The sequence below is a fragment of the Polypterus senegalus genome, chromosome 12 (genome assembly GCF_016835505.1).
Source record: "Polypterus senegalus isolate Bchr_013 chromosome 12, ASM1683550v1, whole genome shotgun sequence".
Taxonomy (NCBI): domain Eukaryota; kingdom Metazoa; phylum Chordata; class Cladistia; order Polypteriformes; family Polypteridae; genus Polypterus; species Polypterus senegalus.
In genome coordinates, this window is record NC_053165.1 from 52,118,880 (window position 1) to 52,138,026 (window position 19,147).

Genomic DNA, 19,147 nt, shown 5'->3' on the forward strand with positions numbered 1-19,147 from the left:
CTCTTCCTTGCTACAAAAGATCAATAACACCATAATAAGTGCTTTTGGTCTACTTCTCTGTGTCAGACAGCTCTTATTTAAGTGATTTCTTGATTGAAACAGGTGTGGCAGTAATCAGGCCTGAGGGTGGCTACGGAAATTGAACTCAGGTGTGATACACCACAGTTAGGTTATTTTTTAACAAGGGGCAATTACTTTTCACACAGAGCCATGTAGGTTTGGATTTTTTTCTCCCTAAATAATAAAAACCATCATTTAAAAACTGCATTTTGTGTTTACTTGTGTTATATTTGACTAATGGTTAAATGTGTTTGATGATCAGAAACATTTTGTGTGACAAACATGCAAAAGAATAAGAAATCAGGAAGGGGGCAAATAGTTTTCACACCACTGTATATATATATATATATATATATATATATATACCTGTATATATATATATAAACACACACACACAGTGGAAATTTCGGTTTGCGAGCATAATTCACTCCGGAAACGTGCTCGCAGTCCAAAGCACTCGTATATCAAAGTGAATTTCCCCATAAGAAATAATGGAAACTCAGATGATTCATTCCACAACCCAAAACAATTCAATATAACACATTATAAATGCGCAGGGCACAGTATTACTTTCCCCGACCCTGCCTGACTACTGTGTCTGTGTATAGGAGAGTGGCAGATCCCGCTACAATAAATAACCACGCTGTTGCTGTTTCATGCTGAATAAAGCTGGTGTTGTTAAAGTACTGAGACTTAGCTTCGTGTTTTGGGGCACAACACGAGGACTCGCACGTCACAGCACACACGCATGCATACACACACAAACACACACAGTCACAATGCTGTAGTAAACAGTATATGCTCGTATGGCTGTTGACTATATGAGTGAGGCACGCCGACTCAGACAGAGACGATTGCCAATGAGAGAGAGAGAGACACACACACACACACACACACACACGAGCACGCGCACAAGAGAGAAGAACCATCAGCTCAGTTGTGATCACATGACGCTCAGCAGACAAAGTGTATCCATTCTGCTTGTATTGCAAGACATCACTCGTTTATCAAGTCAAAATTTATTAAAAATTTTAGCTGGTCTTGCAAAATACTCGTAAACCAAGTTACTCGCAAACCGAGGTTCCACTGTGTATATATATATATATATATAGGGCAGCACGGTGGCGCAGTGGGCCTCGCAGTTAGGAGACCTGGGTTCGCTTCCTGGGTCCTCCCTGCGTGGAGTTTGCATGTTCTCCCCTTGTCTGTATGGGTTTCCTCCCACAGTCCAAAGACATGCAGGTTAGGTGCATTGGCAATTCTAGGTTGTCCCTAGTGTGTGCTTGGTGTGTGTGTGTGTGTGTGTGTACGCCCTATGGTGAGTTGGCGCCCTGCCCGGGGGTTTGTTTCCTGCCTTGCTCCCTGTGTTGGCTGGGATTGGCTCCAGCAGACCCTGATGACCCTGTAGTTAGGGTTGGATAATGGATGGACTGATATATATATAGAGAGAGAGAGACAGAGAGAGGGACAACTTGTGCGCAGACAGTTCATTCAGGGTCACCCAGCAGATTGATGACAGGAAGGGAACTGGTAGCCTAGCGGTTTGAAGACAACAGAACAACACAACCTAAAGAAACAGGCACCTTTATTATATAGTGCCTTTCTATAGCGAGAGTCATTTTAAATGAATGTTTGCTCAACTTAATTGAATGTTAGCATATGAAGGCAAAGTGTCTTTTTTGGGGGTCAGAAACAGACATTTAAAAATAAACAGTATGATTTAAAGTTCATCAACAAGCCACACTGCCTGCGAAAAAGCAGAAGGTGGCTGTCCATTATAGTGTCAGGGTTGTACACCAGCCGAAGACATGGCCCCCCACCCTGATCCGTTGTTATTCATCTTAAAATAAATCTGCCTGAATGCGTAGACCCTCGCGGAAGTAAACAGAGGCTTCCTGTCACTTGAGGCGCTGCCGACACAGACAGCAGACAGCTGATGACAAACAGCATGCTGTTGTTCTCGCTTCCTATGGCCCCATCCGTCCGGCTCTGGAAGACAGTGCTGGACCTCGGCATGTCGCTGACTTTCCAAGCTTTCATGATTCTCTTTAAATTAGGTTATTTGCAGAGGCCCAACGCACGTCTCTCAGTTGAGCCTGCACTTTCAATTAGCTCTTTAAAAGTCTCCAGTTCTGGCAGTGTCTTTCTTTGAGGATGTGCTCATGTCTCCCAGGTCAGCAATGAAAATAAATCATTTGCACCTCCCAGCAGCACAGGAGTACTGGGGGGGCTGCTCCACCTTGTAAAACATAAGCTTTTAAAAAGAAAACACCGCACACACTGCAGAAGCCTCGCACATGGCTAAGTGAAGAAAATAAATCCAGTCTACAGTCTAGATAATGAAAGTTTATAAGAGAAGAACATGGAAATCACCGTACATTCTTAAAAATGAAGATGTCAGAGTGCTTCTTAGGAACAATGCCTCGGGGAGCCTAAAACCATCTAGTAAAGATTCCAATTTATTTAGATCCACAGGAGGCTCCATGAATAACTACTGTGGATGTCAACAAGGAGAACAGGCATAGTGTCTTAGGAGAGTGTCTTACCCAAATGAAGGCCGGGTTGACCGGCTGGGTGAAGAAACAACTATATGCCCGCATGGAATAATACTGTATAATGTTTAGACTAGCGGAAGTCGGAAGTTGGGTGCAGTTCCATTCCCCATACAGTAGGTGGCAGTGGACCTCTTGAGGGGGCACCTGCAGGAGTGCATGGGAGTTGGAGTCCGAAAGTGTGACGCTGATGGAGTCCCTGGGTGCCAGTAGAGGGCGCTGTTGTGAGGAAAACCTCCCTACTTTCTGTGCGACTCAGAAATGTGAACACGCTGTGGCACCGGAAGCATCCCGGGGAAAGGAGCCTGCTGCCTCACATCATGGAGTCAGAATCAAGTGGCAGCGGGCTGCACTCTTGGACAAAGGAAGCGGGACGAAACTGGTTGATCTGTTTATGTTGTGACTGATCTTTGAAAGGGTGGTTATTGTGAGGGTGCTTTGGGTGAATAAATTTCTTTTATTTAATCCCAAGTATTGTGTTGGGTATTACTGTGTCTTAGGTTTGGGGCTCAGAGATGCACCCTGGTGGTTACACTATGAATAGATGACAACAGATCTGTGAAATACCAATGGGTTCCTGATTTTAAAGGACTCTTGCTGCACACAATAACTCAAGCTAAGTTAACGTCTTCTTGACCTGCTATTATCCCGCCTACTGTACAGTAAAGATTTCTGGTTTGTTCACATATTAAGAACAATTTCAAAGCCCAAAGAACCCATTTCATATACAAAGAACACTTCCCAGAATGAACTTTCTGTACCGTCAGGAGACAATTATTTACCACTTTGGAGTGTTTTCAAAAGAACTGAGATGTTCAAAAATGGTCCGACAATTGACATGTAGGAAGTAGGAACAGGACAACCTCGTCCACAACCACTACAGCAGCCTGACCCTTCCTGATTCTGACATGGCGCTCTGTATTCTTCTGCACTTGCCCGAGAATCACTCTGTGAAAACTTAAACACTTGGATCATGTCGCCCACTACAACCTCACTTTAGAAGAATCTTTCATTGCTTTCAGGTTACCTTCATTTAGGGAATGCAGCTGCCATGGCCGAGTCACTATAGATTCCTACCCAGCTTACCACACAATGACAACACAATGGCCATCAGCTTCATGAGGCTTTGAGGGTGTGAGATAGGATAAAGATCACCTAGCAGGCAGAAGATTACTGTAAGTGCTTTTAGTTGTTTCTACTGCCTTAGCACCTCTTTCATTTCAGTTTCCATGTCTGTGATGGAGGCTACACTTGAAACCTTTGCTACACTTTGGCCATTGGCTCAGACGAAATGTCCATTGTGTTTGGCTTCTCTGGTGTCTTTTTGTAGCTGGATTACTGCGCCATCTTGATGTGTACCCCTGTTGCAATATGCCTTCAGGGTACAGTAGTGGCCACTTCTGGGTGTAAAACCCTCCACTCTGGTCAGTATGAAAACAGAAAGAAAAACATTTGTGTTCTTATGAATGCTTTGCAATCACTTCAGTTTTTTTCTTTTATTGTTGTCCGTCAACTCACCAGGATGAAAAAAACTCCCACATATGACATCCAGTTCAATGCATCTTGGGGTTCCTCCATATGTTTGGTGCTCTAGACCCGCAAAAACACACAATTGTAGGAGGTTTTTATCCCGTATTTTGTGAAGGAAATTATACCCTTATGATAAAGAGTAAACCGATAGGGGTCTTCAGCAAAAATGACCAGAAGTGGTGCATGACCCATCACATGACCCCAGGGGTTCACCCCCAAATAGGATTCAAGGGGTCCAAATTACTCGTCTTCATAAAACATAGGCATGTGGAGTGTCGTGTTATGCTATTGTAAGATTGCGGATCACAAATATGGTGATATTTTGGATATTTGCTTCTTTACTGATGGTTCGAGTCCTTTAAGGGCCACACCCAGAAGGTTAAAAGCGACAAATTTCAAACAGGCTTGTGGGGTATCATTTCAGCTGACTGTATTTCAAGGTCGGTGATTACAAATGTGATGTTACTTTTAATTTTTGATCCTCTACTAAGGATCTAGCCACCTGAGGACCTCTGTCAGAGAATGGAAAATGACAACTTTTTATTAACATTAATAATATTTAGACTTTAAATATTTAAATTGAAGCACACATTTTAATATTTCTACTATTTGAAGTTACTATACTTGTTTATTATGTACTTATACTTTATGAAGTAAATCATCACATTTTTTATGAGTGTCCCGTATTAAGGCAACTTACGCTAAGTCAGATTTTTTTAAGGAATTGGACTGTTGTTTACGAAGACTCAGTAAAGCTTTACATTTACTGTATTCTGTATTATTTTTGAAATACAGTCTCCTTTACCCTATATCATTTAGTTATTATTTTTTTATTACTTTTGTAATACAGACCTTTGCTTTTATATACTTTGGCTTCCTCTGTGTTCTGAGTTTACCCTGACATGAGGCCCAAAATTGAAAAAAAAAACTTCCTGCACTCAAGAGGCTCACAAACATACATTTTTGATATATAAATCACATAAAGAAAGTTCAATCATTTTCTCAAATAATAAGAAGCAGAAAATCCCTAAACAATAAGTAATAATGCAAAAGAAGAAAACGAGCTGACAAAGAATAAAAAAGATTAATAATCCCTAAAAGAGGGGTGGCAAAGTGGCGCAGTTCGCTTCCTAGGTCCTCCCTGCGTGGAGTTTGCATGTTCTCCCCGTGTCTGCGTGGGTTTCCTCCCACAGTCCAAACACATGCAGGTTAGGTGGACTGGCGATCCTATATTGTCCCTAGTGTGTGCTTGGTGTGTGGGTATGTGTGTGCACCCTGCCCAGGGTTTGTTTCCTGCCTTGCGTCCTGTGTTAGCTGGGATTGGCTCCAGCAGAACCCCGTGACCCTGTAGTTAGGATATAGCGGGTTGGATAATAGATGGATGAATAACTGAGGAAAAAAGAAATCTACTAAAGCCTTTAATCACAGAGAAACAGTGCAAAGGATAATCCAAAGAGTTTGTTAAACTACCAGCTAACCAAATGAACTTGAAGGTCTCCTCTCGTTTATAAAGTTTGTTATGTTTCTTGTATGCAAAAATTCAAAAGCCAGAAATCTAAAGCAAACCGTTTAGAAAGAGACACACAACGCAAAGACAACAAAGAAGCTAACTAATCAGACATTTCAATTATGAAAGAGGGGCAGAAGAACACAACAGTCCAAGCTTGCTAATGCCACAGCAACAAGGCTGTGGCTAATGCACTCTTTTATCGTCCTCGAAGGTCGCAGCACATATCCCACATGGTGGGACAGGAGTTAAAATTATAAATACAAAACAAAATGTAACATAAGTTAGGAAGAAAATGAGCAATACAAAGGAAAAAAGAGGTTGAGGCATAGCTGGAGCCCTGACACTTTGACACTTGGCTCTAGCTGGGTTCAGGGTTTGCTCAAAAATGCCTTTACAGGCCACAGGGTCATTCAAGTTAGAACAGACTACTTAAGAGACTACCAAGGAGGTGGACAGCTAAATATACAGTTAAAATTAACATGGACTCACCTTACGACTCTGATATGCTAATGTTACCAAGGATCAGGCAAAACATTATACTGTACATCATTTGTAAATTATGAATATGGGTGTTTGTACTTCAATTATATTCTTAATAGCATATTGATGTGGTTAGTTGACCATTTTTGAACAATGCAATGGTGAGATTTTCAATTTTCTTGCAGTCGTAGATTACAAGCAAGCTGGACAGCTTACTGCAGGGCCCAACACTGGCACTGGAAATGTTTAAGACCAGCCAGACAAATATGTAATAGGCCAATTAATCCTTTCGACCCTGGATTTTCTGTTTTTATGGGAAAAATTATTTTGTGAGATTTTCTACCTTTGGGGTGTCTAGGAAGCTCAAAAATGAAAAAAACAAAACCATTATCTCTATTATTATACAATAGCTGCCAAATACTTCCATCATCTTCAGGAAACAAAATTGAAAGTGGAGCTACTTACTATGTGGTGCACATTTTCACTTCCATGTTTCGCAGACTGTATGCCACCAGGTGGCACCAAAAGCAACTGCCACCTCTCTCCAGTCTGCGCTAATAGTAGCACGCCCAGTTCCAAAGGCTGCAAACGTACCTGTGTTTTACAAAAATGGCTGCATATATGTACTAGCAATAAGATGTCAGGGCTGAAAGGGTTAAGATTGTCTGCTGACCATTTGCTGAAAAATTCCAAAGTGCTTGCAGTGAAATCTCCAGGCCAAGACTGAGGGCTGATTGTGGATCTCCAAGGAGTCCAGTGCAGCCGGTCTGTTGGTCCATCTGCCACCACGTCCAGGCCCGGCCATGAGAGCTCGCCTACTTGTTAGGACTTGTTTAAACGTTCTGTCTTCACGGAGCTGTAATCAAGGGACGGCTTTCAGCAGGTGGCAGAGGTCAGGGGATTTCAAAGCGCTTGGCTATTTTCTAAATATGTCATTGTGCTCATTGAATGAAATCTACCAAATATGGCAGGCTACATGGCATGCAATAACAAAAAAATAAAAAAAAAACATTGAGCCTGCAATATCTAAAAGATGGAATTGTTACAGTTACGGAAAAAAAACACATAAAAACAAATAATGATAAGTCAGAAGTAAAGCTGAATCGTCTCACCCGTGAATTGGCACATTATATATTCAGCTTTTTAGAAATAAACAGTGATGAATGACTGATATTTTATTTAGCTCATTTAGCATTGTAAAAAATTAACACAATTGTAACACTCATGCCAAAGGCTGACTGGCAACAAATCTGTATCAAGATGGCGCCCATCATTTCCATCCTATTTCATAAATGCTGGCACTTAATACCCCATCAGCCTCATCGGAAGGCTGGGTTACCCGTGCAAGTACACTTTACTTAATGGCAAGAGGTCACAGCCTCTGAAAGTCAAATGAATACTGTAGATAACATCTATCAGGTCCCGCACAGGACAGGGCCACTTAACAGAGGAGACGACATAAAGGAAAAAAAATGATAGACTGGAAAAGATCCTCCAAACACAAAACATCCCCTATTCTAAATGAGCCGAGCAAAGAATGAAGTCACCCGGTGGCCTGTAGCAGCCTTTACCTCCCGGATGTTTCATCATTTTCTGGGCTGTCGTGAATCTGTTCGGCCATCTGACTGCATATTTGTACAAAAGTGATACTCCATAAAATAAAGTGAAATGAACCAAATCATTCAAGATTACAATGCTGCTGTAAAAAGAGAGAAACAACAAGAACTCAGATCCAGCTTCTTAATGAATGGCCTTCTTTCAGAAAAGATTCTGCTAACATGCCATCTAACCATGAAGATTCCTTTGTGGATCATATTTAAAAGCTGCTTTCAAAACAGAGGAGAAATATGTCCCCCCGTATGACTCATGGTTCCAGACCCTTTACGCTCCAGAATTAGGATTTTGCTGGGTCAAAGTTAACGCCAGCCGGTACAGCTCAGGTTCTCAACAGCTTGCAAGTCCAGCCAGCACTATTTACTGCCCAGGAGACCTGCTCACAAGCGGCTTTTCACTTCCAAAAAACACAAGAGGACATCCTGTAAGGAAGGGCTATTTTTATTTGGCATGCAGTATAAAGGTGTAAAGATTAAATAAAGCATTAAGAAAGATCAACAAACACAGATTCTGTTTTAGGGTACTTCAGTGCCAGAAGTAGATCTGAAAATTAAATGGTCAGTGGCTTGGAACCCCAAAGGCCAAACAAAAAAGAAAGTCTGTGGACCAGAATCTCATAAGCTGGGCTCAAAATGCCAAAAGATGTTTGTACCAAAGACCAGATAATGACCATCAGTTGGGCAGAATGGCAACAATCAGACAAAGTCAATAAATAGAAAAAGGGCCGAAATCTCCACTGTGAAACGATCCAAAAAAGCAAAGGGGGACAGTGGTCAGAAATCTCAGAGAACAGAATACGCAAAAGGAGAAGACAGCATTAATGAGACCAAACTGAAAAGGACAGACAGCACCAATAGGCAAGACAGTCAATGACAAGAGACTGCAAAGGTACGGAAATCTCAAAGGGCAGACAACACCAAATGGAAACATTATAAAAAATCAAAAAGAGAGCCAGTGGTTTGGAATCACAGAGAGAAGAATACGCAAAAGCAAAGACAGCATCAATTAGACAGAAACTTTAAAGGCAGTCAACATTAATGGGCAAAAATGTCAATGCGAAGAGAGTGCAAAGGGCTGAAACCTCAAAGGACAGACAACACCAATGGGAAAACAAACAAAATACAAAAAGAGAGCCAGTGGTTTGGAATCACAGAGACCAGAATACAGTAACAAAAAGGGCAGACAGTGCTAATAGGCAAGAAAGTCAATGGCCAGAAAGTACAAAGGGACTGAAATATTAAAGGGCAGACAACACCAACAGGAAGGAATCCCAAATGGCAAAGACACTCAGTCATTTACAGTTTTGGAAATCAGAAAGCACTAAAAGTCAAGACAGCACAAATGAGCAAAACAAAATGTCAATTGACAGAGTGCAAAGGGACTGAAATCTCAAATGGTAGACAAAGCCAATGGGAAACAATCTAAAAAAGAAAAAAAAGAATCAGTGGTCTGGAACCTCAGAGCGCAGAATACACTAAAGGTAAAAACAGCATTAATTAGACAGAAACAACAAATGGGCAGAAGGTGCCAGTAGGTAAGAACATCAATGCACAGAGAGTGCACCGGGCTGAACTCTGAAAGGGCAGACAGCACCAATAGGCAAGAAAGTCAATGGCTAGAAAGTGCAAAGGGACTGAAATATTAAAGGGCAGACAACACCAACAGGAAAGAATCCTAAATGGCAAACAGAACCAATCATTTAGAATTTAGGAAATCAGAAAGCACTAAAGGTCAAGACAGCTCAAATGAGCAAAAAATGTCAATTGACAGAGTGCAAAGGGCTGAAATCTCAAAGGGCAGACAATACTAATAGGAAAGAATCCAACAAATCAAAAAGAGAGCTAATGGTTTGGAATCTCAGAGATTAGAAAGCATTAAATGACAAGACAACGCCAATGAGACAAAAACTAAAATGGCAGACAGCACCATTAAGTAAGGAAGTCAATGGGTCGAGAGTGCAAAGGAATGAAATCTAAAAGGGAAGACAACCCCAAATGGAAAGAATCCAAAAAACTACAGGGAGATCCAGTGCCTTGAAACCTCAGAGATTAGAAAACACTAACAGACAAGATCAGCACCCATGGGGAAACAATATCAATGAGCAGAGATTGTCAATATGGAGAATTCCTAAAAAGAAAAAAGAGCTAAAGGCACTTAAATCTCAGAGGACAGCCATTGTCAATATGGAGCAATCAGAAAAGCCAAAAGGGACAGTGGTTTGAAATCTCAGAGATCAGATAGTATTAAAAGACAGGACAGCACCCATGAGGCAGAAACTAAAAGGGCAGACAACACCAATGGGAAAGAAAGTCAATAGGTTGAGAGTTCAAAGGGTCTGTAATCTCAAAGGGCAGACAACACCAATGGGAAGCAAACCAAAGGCCAAGACAGCCATTACTTCACATTCTCAGAGATCAGAAAGCACTAAAGGGCAAGACATCATCACTGAGACAGAAACAAAAAGGTCAGACACCACTAATGGGCAAAAATATTTATGGATAGTGTACTACAATGAAATTGAATCTCCAAATGTGGACAGTGTGAATGGAATAAACAGAGTCAGAATCATTGAGGCCAGTCAGACAGCACCAATGGATGAAAATCTCAAAAGAAAGAACAAGGCAATGGACTGGACAGGAAGGAACAATGAATCAAAATCCCAAAGAGCATTCATCGTGCATGAGATAGTCTGAACAGACAAAATGAGTTAATGGACCACAATCTCAGAGGCCAGTCAGAAAGCCCATAGAGAAGACAGCATCAATGTGCCAAAATCTTAAAGGACACACCAACAAGATCAATGGGCCAGAATCTCAAGGACCATCAAGAGGCAATGAACTGATGCTTTAAAGCACAGAAGCTCAAATAACATACCAACAACTCATTGTAATTTGAAACAGCAGAGCATTAATAAGATGGATTTTACTTGTGTAATGAATGGAATCTGAAAAAGCAGAAAATGCTGACGGGCTGGAATTGTTTGAATTTTTTGAAGATTTGCAATTAATTAATGGCAATTTTCTCTGAAAGACAACAGAAAAGCATTGCCCGTGTTATATGAATTATATGGCATCATTCCATATATTCAATTCATGAACACTATAGGGGAAGACAGAGCCAAGGAGACAGAAATAAAAAGGGCAGACAGACTGGTGAAAGAGTGCTGTTACTTAAAATTAGACATGTTGTTGCATACTAGTAATTTATAGGCCAGATCCATCACTATAAACCTCGCTATTTGTTGTCTTTATTAACATACTGCAAAAAAATACACAAGCTGAAAATGCTGTAAAAATTCAGGGGTATCCACCAAAGCAACAAGTGGTGGGTAGGACATCAAATGTGGAAGCTCCATTATCAGTTTACATGGTCATTATTATAACATATGCAGACGACAGTGTGCTAATCAACATGCACCCGGTCACCACTCGCCGACACCATGATTACCAAGTTTCACTGTCTTTTCCCAGCTTGACATGGCCATTGGTGAAGCAGTGTGTTCAATGTTGCAGTTAGTTGTAGCAGATCTACACCTAATCCAATGGTGCTCCTCTACTATGTGAGGTCTATTGAACTCAAGCGTAAATAGTGTCCAGTGCTGATTATTTATAATATGAGATTATCTTAGCTTTAAGTTTCAGTTTATTTGGATGACTCTCTCTGTCTCTCTCCCCTTTTTTGCATTTTCCCAAAACAGAAAGCTGGAAAGCATCATCGCCTTACATGCTTATGTGTTTGTTCTTGTAATTCAAGACATCTTTATTAAATAAGAGAGATTGAAACCTTCTGTTGCCTAGAGGTTGCACCTTTGTTATATTGTGAACCAGTTATGATAAGGTAGTAATAAAATAAATCACCAGATGCATTGATAATCTTTGATTAACCCAAAACTACACCCTACACCCTACACTCTGAAATCAGAAGGATTCTGTGACACTGCCTTTCTTAGAGTTGACGTGATGGTGCTTCACAGCCCAATTTCCAGTTCTGTCTCTGTGGAGTTTGTGAGCTTTCCTTCTGTCTAAGCGGATGCTTTGATTTTAGTTAAACGATTGCAAAAAATTAGTCTGACATTAGTGAACATGACAGCCTACGTGGATGCGTCCTATGGCTGACTGGCATTCACTGTTGGTGCCTGCGTTGTGCCCAGAGTCACACGACAATATTTTGTAAAAAGCAACACAAATGAATGAATGAATGGTGGTATTCATGGAGTCTCCCATGTGTGACATATGAAGGTACTTCAGTTCAAATGCAGCTGCACAACCACACAAATTCTACATCAGCATTTTCTGCATTCTTGGCATTGTCAAAGAGATTTGTGTATACCATCGTTTCTTACCTATACATCATCACCACCCTTTTCAGTCCACTTTTGGAGGATTTGCTGTATAAATACCAGGTGAGGAACAATAGCGTAGCACTTATTGTGGCTGCCTGTCAGTTCCGGGTCACTTGCCGTGTTGAGTTTGTACATCTCCCTGAGTCTAGGAGCATTTTAAACCCCTGGTGTCCTCTGATTCTCCTTCCTCAGATTTGTCTCTAATCATCACCCTTGAAGAAGTCGCCCCTTCACCATCAGTCACTGTCAGGAGTCTTGGTGTGATTTATTCTGAACTCATCACTTTCGTTCATATATATCTTCATTGACCCAATCCTGAGGTTTCTTTCTTCATGATATTCAGAGGATTCTCCCCTTTCTCATTGATTATTCCTCCCAACTCCTGTTCTATCTCAGCCTGACTATTGTATCTCTCTCCAGGCCGGGGCTTCCTTCAGCTGCTATCCGACCTCTCCAGCTCCTCCAGAATGCAGCTGCTCGTCTGGTGTTCTCTGTTCCTCATTTCACTTCTACTATTCCCCTGCTTCCTTCTCTTCACTGACTTCCTGTTGCCATTAGGTTCCGGTTCAAGCCTTTGTGTTGATGTACAGTTCTCTGATCAGATTTGCTCCTCAATGTCTCAGTCCTTGGTTACTTCTCATGTCCCTTCCAGAAGTCTCTGTTCTGCTTCTGTCCGTCTGCTGACTGTCATTTTGCTGGACGTGCCAAGATTGGATAATGCTTCTCTGTTTTTTCTCCAAAGTTGTGGAATGATCTCCCTTTATCCACTCGAATGGCACCCATTATTTCTTGTGTTTAGGCATCTTTTGAAAATGCACTCTTTTTATTAAATATTTTAGATCTGTTTAGTTTCTCTCTTGCAGGATAGACAAAGGCAAAGAACTTAAGACACCGCCTTTCAGACTTAGTCTAGCCGCGGGTATAAAAATGTAGCAGTTCTGCACCTTTGTGCTCACTTTTTATTTTGTTCTCTGTTACTTTAAGACCTACGCTTTCATTCTTGAATGAATTATAAGTTGTTTTGTAAGTCACCTTGGATAAAAGCTTCTGATAAGTAAATAATAATAAATCAGTCACTCTAAATTTCTCTGACTGTAAATGTAATGCTTGATTGTGCCTGGTGTTGAACTGGCATCCAATTCAGGGTTTGCTCCTACCTTAGACACGACAGGTCCGCCTGTAATCCATCATTAACACAGGCTTCTCAGGAAAATGACTACAAAATGCTAAACTAACTTCCCGAGTTCAGTCCACACCAACACCCACCCATACCAGAGGAAGACCCAGTAGACCCTGGAGGGATCCTGTATCTCCAGGTGGGCCTGGTAATATTTGATAATTCCCCAGGACCTGCTGATGGAAATAATCAGAAACAGGCCTTAGTATGTTGCCACCACGACCCTCACCCAGGTAAGCAGAATGGAAGTGAAGAGGTGAACACGTCATGCACTAAGAAGAAGAAGCCATTTCAGAAATGCTACAACTTAAAAGCTGAACTAATTAGGAAGGCACTTTCACTTCTCACAGCACAATTTACAGCAAAATCTTTTAGTGTGATTATTTAATTTTAGGATTCCACAGCACGAGTCTACCTAAGAGATTCTTTTCTTATAACATACCCAGAATGCTTTGAACTTCAGGCAGTATGGCATAGTGGTTAAGGCTTAAGACTTCAAGCACTAAGGTTATGGGTTCAAATCCCTTTACTAACAGTGTGTGATCACGAACAAGTCACTTCACCTGCTTGTGCTCCAGTTGGAAAAAAAAAAATCAAACATAATGTAACTAAGTGTGGGCAGGCTTTGGACTTCAGACCCTGGGATTGTGGGATCAAATCCCACTAATGACACTCTGTGACCATGAGCAAAAGAAATGTAACCAGTTGTACCTCTCGAAAAATGTTCTGAGCCGCCTTGGGCAAAGTGCTGCCTTGGTATAAAAACTCAGCCAGGCCAGAGGGGACTTACAATTAGATTTGTCATGTAAGGCTAATGAATGTGCACAAATCAAAGAAGAACATCCGATTATGGTGTTTTCAGCACAACCTACACAGTAAGGGTGTCCTTTCCATCTCCCTTCTTATTGATAGTTAGCTAGCTAGCTAGTTAGACAGACAGACAGACAGACAGACAGACAGACAGACAGACAGACAGACAGACAGACAGACAGATAGATAGATAGATAGATAGATAGATAGATAGATAGATAGATAGATAGATAGATAGATAGATAGATACTTACTATACAAATACCGGATACTGTACCAATAATGCAATCACAGTACTCTAGATGGTTCATACAAAAATGCCAGTGCTGAGAGAATTGTGCAAAAAAACTACTACCAAATTAACAGGTGGCACATAACATCAAAAGTGATAGATTACTAAAGTGACTTATTGTCAAAGTAAAATAAAAAAGTGAAATGGCTTATGCTTATAGGGTAATGATGAACAAAAAAAGAATTTGGAGGGTAAAGCTAATACATCTAATATACGGTAAGCTATGAGCAGAGAGGTAGCATCAGGTTCAGAGATCAACCACCCCCAAAACTAACCACTGTTATAATGAGTTGAAGAGTCTAATGGCTCTGGGGACAAAAGATCTCTTGTATCTGTCTGTACTGCAGTTCTTTGATAACAGCCTGCCTCTAGAGAAACTCCTCTGCTTAATTATGGTAATGCAAAGAGGGTGATGTTTATTGTCCATAATAGATAGAAGCTTGCAACGTGACCTTCTCTCTGTCACTGTCACCAGAGAGTCCATTTCCAATCCAATCACAGATCCTGCTCGCCTGATCAGTTTGTCAATACAATCAGTATTCTTCAAGCTGTAAGTACTGGCAAGCACCAACTGATAGAACATCTGCAGGAATTTCTTGAATATACTAAAGGAGAAGAGCCTCCTATGGAAACAGAGCTGGCTTTGCCCCTTCCTGAACAGAGCTTTTGTGTTCTCTGACTTGTCATCCAACTGCACTCCCAGGTATTTATAGGCCTTGACCCACTCCACATGAACCCCTTCATAGACAGGTCTCAATGGGGGTCTAGACTTACAGTAGTCCACGACCAATACCTTTGTTTTGGAAGTGTTCAGCAGCAGTTGGTGTGACCACCACCATATCACAAAGTCATTCACCAGACCCTCAGTACTACTCCTCATCCTGTCCACCCCTGACACATCCCACGATGTCAATGAACTGTCACATCAGCTGGACTTTGGGGAAACAAGCAGTGACAGAATGTTGCAAACGTTTCATTTCACAGGAGCCTGAATGAGGTGGGAACCGTAGAATCTGTCAAATCTACAGTGACACAAAGGACAAAGATCGTTTGAAAGGAAGCTACCGATGGGTAAAACTGGAAAAGTCAAAATTAGTAAGTTGAGAAAGTGTTACAGGAGGAATTAATACCAGACAAAGTGCCAGTCCATCACTACACTCTTAAAATTAATGGTTCTTTAATGGCACTTGATGTTTTTCTTTTACTGAGTTGTGTGGTTCCTCATCGAACCATTGCTTGACAAAGCACGGTTTCATTCTGTGAAGGGTTCTTTGCAAATGAGGCTGGTTATTTACTTCTGAATATGGAGTAAAAAGCTGAAATCTTGAATGTATGATAAGCTACCTAGCAGGACATTATCAAATTAAGAAACCCTCAACTTAGCCTATCAACAAGAGTCCTTTCAGAATTAGGAACAAATTCATAGTTCACAAATCTGTTAGCATCTGTTCATGGTCATTTACTGTTCAAGATCTAAATAAATAACAGGTTCTTTCTGGAAAACTCATGTGGTTAGGAACCAAAAATGGTTCCCCCATGGCACCCCTCTGAAGAATCGCTCTAGCATCTTTATTTTTAAGAGCGATAGGCACACTCACCCGGGCAAGTCCATGTAATCTGGACATCTTTGATAAGAACCTGGAGAACATCTGCATGGACATGGTGAGAGCCTGCAAAGCCAACGCTGTGGTTGGCTCATTATTTGAATCCAGGACCTTTCAGCATGCAACAGCATGCCAACCAGTAATAAAACTTAAAAAAAAAAACAAACAGAAGGAATAAAAGAAAAGAAAATGTTGTAGCCATTGAATTTGAGGTTCTACAGTAGTTCTATGAAATGGTGTCATGTGCAGGAAAGGTCATGGTGCCAATTATCTGGATCACTGAGGGAATTTTATAGTGCAAGTAAAGGTGATACTACTGGGAATGAAAAGAAGCACGGGGCAGATTGTATTTCTTTCAGTAGAAATGTCAGTGTGACAATATAAATACTAATTTAAAAAATTGGAGTATTCATCGTGGACTAATTCCCCTAATTGCACACACCAGTAGAGCAGCCTGCCCTTCACGTAACAAAACAGGCTTTTAATTTTTTATTGATATTTTTTCTTTCTGGCCAAACTGCGATCGTGTTATTATGCAGTTCGGGAAGTGCAAACAATTGGCAATGTTCTTTGTCGAATGGGAGGGAACAGTAGACAGGCTCGCAACACCCGTTCAAAGGGACAATGAGAAAACAAGGCGGCGAGGAAATGCGTCTCAGTGACACCGTGAGAAGTGAACGGGATGAGCGGCACAGCGCCGAGCCGAACGGAGGAGCGTTTGGTTTTCAGTTTTGAAGTTTGGAGACAAACCGAAAACGCTGATGAAGCCAGGGGATTGTAAATCATTCCTCCCACTGTTTTTAATTAGCAGTGGCTTTAAATGATTTACACTTCCTACAGCCTCGGGAGTAGCTGGACATCTGGCTCTGACGGCAAATTACGTAAGGTCACCGGCAAGACGAGAGCAGAATTAGCGCATCTGCTCAGAAGACGAGAATTCAGGCTGGCCGCGTGAAATGTAATTAAAAACAAAATTAAGACACGGCGAATCTGCATTAAGTTAAACGGTGTCGAGTGTGGAGGAAATCGGCGCCTTGCTTTGTATCAGCTTGTTACGTTAAACTTCGACTCGAGAACTGGTCATCTTGAAGATGAATTTGAGAGCAATTAAGAGCTTTAATTCCTGTTGCCGTGAAGAGTTATTTCTGAACACGTTCCGAAAAGTGATACTCTGGACAGACCATCGGGTGTAATAAGAGAACTCGGAAACTATCTTTAGAGTTGGGCGCTTCTTTCACACCCACCACCACCACCAGGACTCTTCTGACCAGCAGGAATCAGCTGACATCAGGCCACCTTTAGCGTTACTGACATCCAAAAAAGAGCAAAGTCGGCTGGATGGAATCGGCTCACCGGAATGATATCCTTGAAGTTATCATGGGTAGATGGGTCCGTCCGTCAGGACTCCTGATTTAGCAATTCAAATTAACAGATTCCAGTCAGTACGTATTACCATTTGGAATGCTATGCTAATATCAAGTGCATCGTTAGGTTTTACCGCTGCTGTGTTATTTTTTTCTCACTGTTATGTATTTACTTCCTGTGTTTCATAGGATAATAAAATTTCACTTTTTTATTTTAACCCTACAGCTATTTACTTAACTCATATTTTGGCTGCTGGCATCATATTAAGGCAGTAAAACAAAGCCAACCTTGGTCTCCAGCGCAAGGCACATCTGCATGTACATGGAGAGAACATGCAAAGCCCACACAGTTGGTATGCCCGCTATTTACATCCAAGACCTTTCAGCATCGTGCAGCGTGCCAAATGAAAAGTGTTACATTTTCCGCTCGTATAGGGACATATTGGGGGGGAAGGGGGGGTTTACGCACTCTTTAAGGATAAAGGGTCCAAAGTGTATTCTCAGTGCCACAGCGGAACCACCTTTGTCGTCAGTGGTTTCCAAATGAACCAAATGGTCCACACCACGGTTCCAGAAGTAACCTTTTATGTATAGCGGGTTTAAAATAATCATGAATAGAGAATAACAGATTTGTGAAATACTGGTTTTTTTTTTTATTTGCCACTAGCATACATTAAAGCTTTCTGTTTTGTCCACATTTTAGGTACATTTTCAAAGCGCAAAGAGCTAATTTCATATGCCGAGAACCGTTCCCGTGATGAAACGGTTCGTTGTCAAGCAATGGCTCTACCAGAAACCCACAATGTGCCATTAAAGAACCGTTGTTTTTAAGAGTGTAAAGCAAGTGTAGAGAGGAAACGAAGAAAACGAACACGGGGAGAACGTGAATGCTTTACACCGCCATTTCTTTTCAAATACTATACAATAACAGGTACAACAGAATAAGTAAACGGCACACAAACAGCACCGAAATGAGATCTCAAACTGTTGAACAGGCTGCACTTTCTTTCAAAGATTAGTTTTTGTTAATAGTTTCTTTCAGCATTTAGCACTTCTTTTAGACGGAAGATAAACAGACGTCATTCATTGCGATCTGAGTATATGGTCTACTTGGCCGTTAGATGCACGCTTTTTAATGATAGTCAACTTGCAACTTTTTTCTGCCCTGGGCGAAAGCGATAATGTTGCAGCTATGATGGCAACTGCAAAATATATTCGAACACGATAAATCCCAAAGGGGGGGGGGGGTTAGGTGCTTCCTCCTATATTAAATCCGAGTGTTTGCATATCTATGTCTGTGTTGGCTGACAAAATGCCACCCCCAAATAAACTTTGCCAACCTAAGCGACCGCCTGATTCGTCTTAATGGCAGAGCCGGCCTTGCCAGTTCGCGATCAGGTGTTTTGACACGACGTTTACCAAAGTCATTGTTGCGATGGCCGGAGCCACTGCCGACAGCACTGGGCACAAAGCAGAAAACAGCCTTGAACAAGACGTCAAGCCAGCGCATGACCCCCTGCCACACAAAAATGGACAATTTGAAATCGCCAACATAATAGTAAGAACAAGGGGCGAGGGGGTCATATCCACATGGGTACAACATACAAACTGCATACGGACAACACCGCTGGTTTGAACTCCGGCCGCTGTATTGCTACCCACTGCCACGCCGTGCAGCTCCTGTACGTCTATGTACGCGTGAAACTTCTCCTGAGGGTCCATTTACCGCACAACCTGCTTATCCTGGTCCTTACTGTACCGACGACACCATGTCTTAATTATTATTTTATATGAATTTGTTTTAGTGCAGTG

The 19,147-nt window shown here is 41.5% G+C and overlaps 1 protein-coding gene across 1 annotated transcript in view; it reads right to left on the minus strand.

The window, feature by feature from the left end:
• sema3bl (sema domain, immunoglobulin domain (Ig), short basic domain, secreted, (semaphorin) 3bl) overlaps positions 1–19,147 on the minus strand; it is a 68,584-nt gene that overhangs the window by 48,055 nt on the left and 1,382 nt on the right. The gene's annotated exons all lie outside the window — the stretch shown is intronic.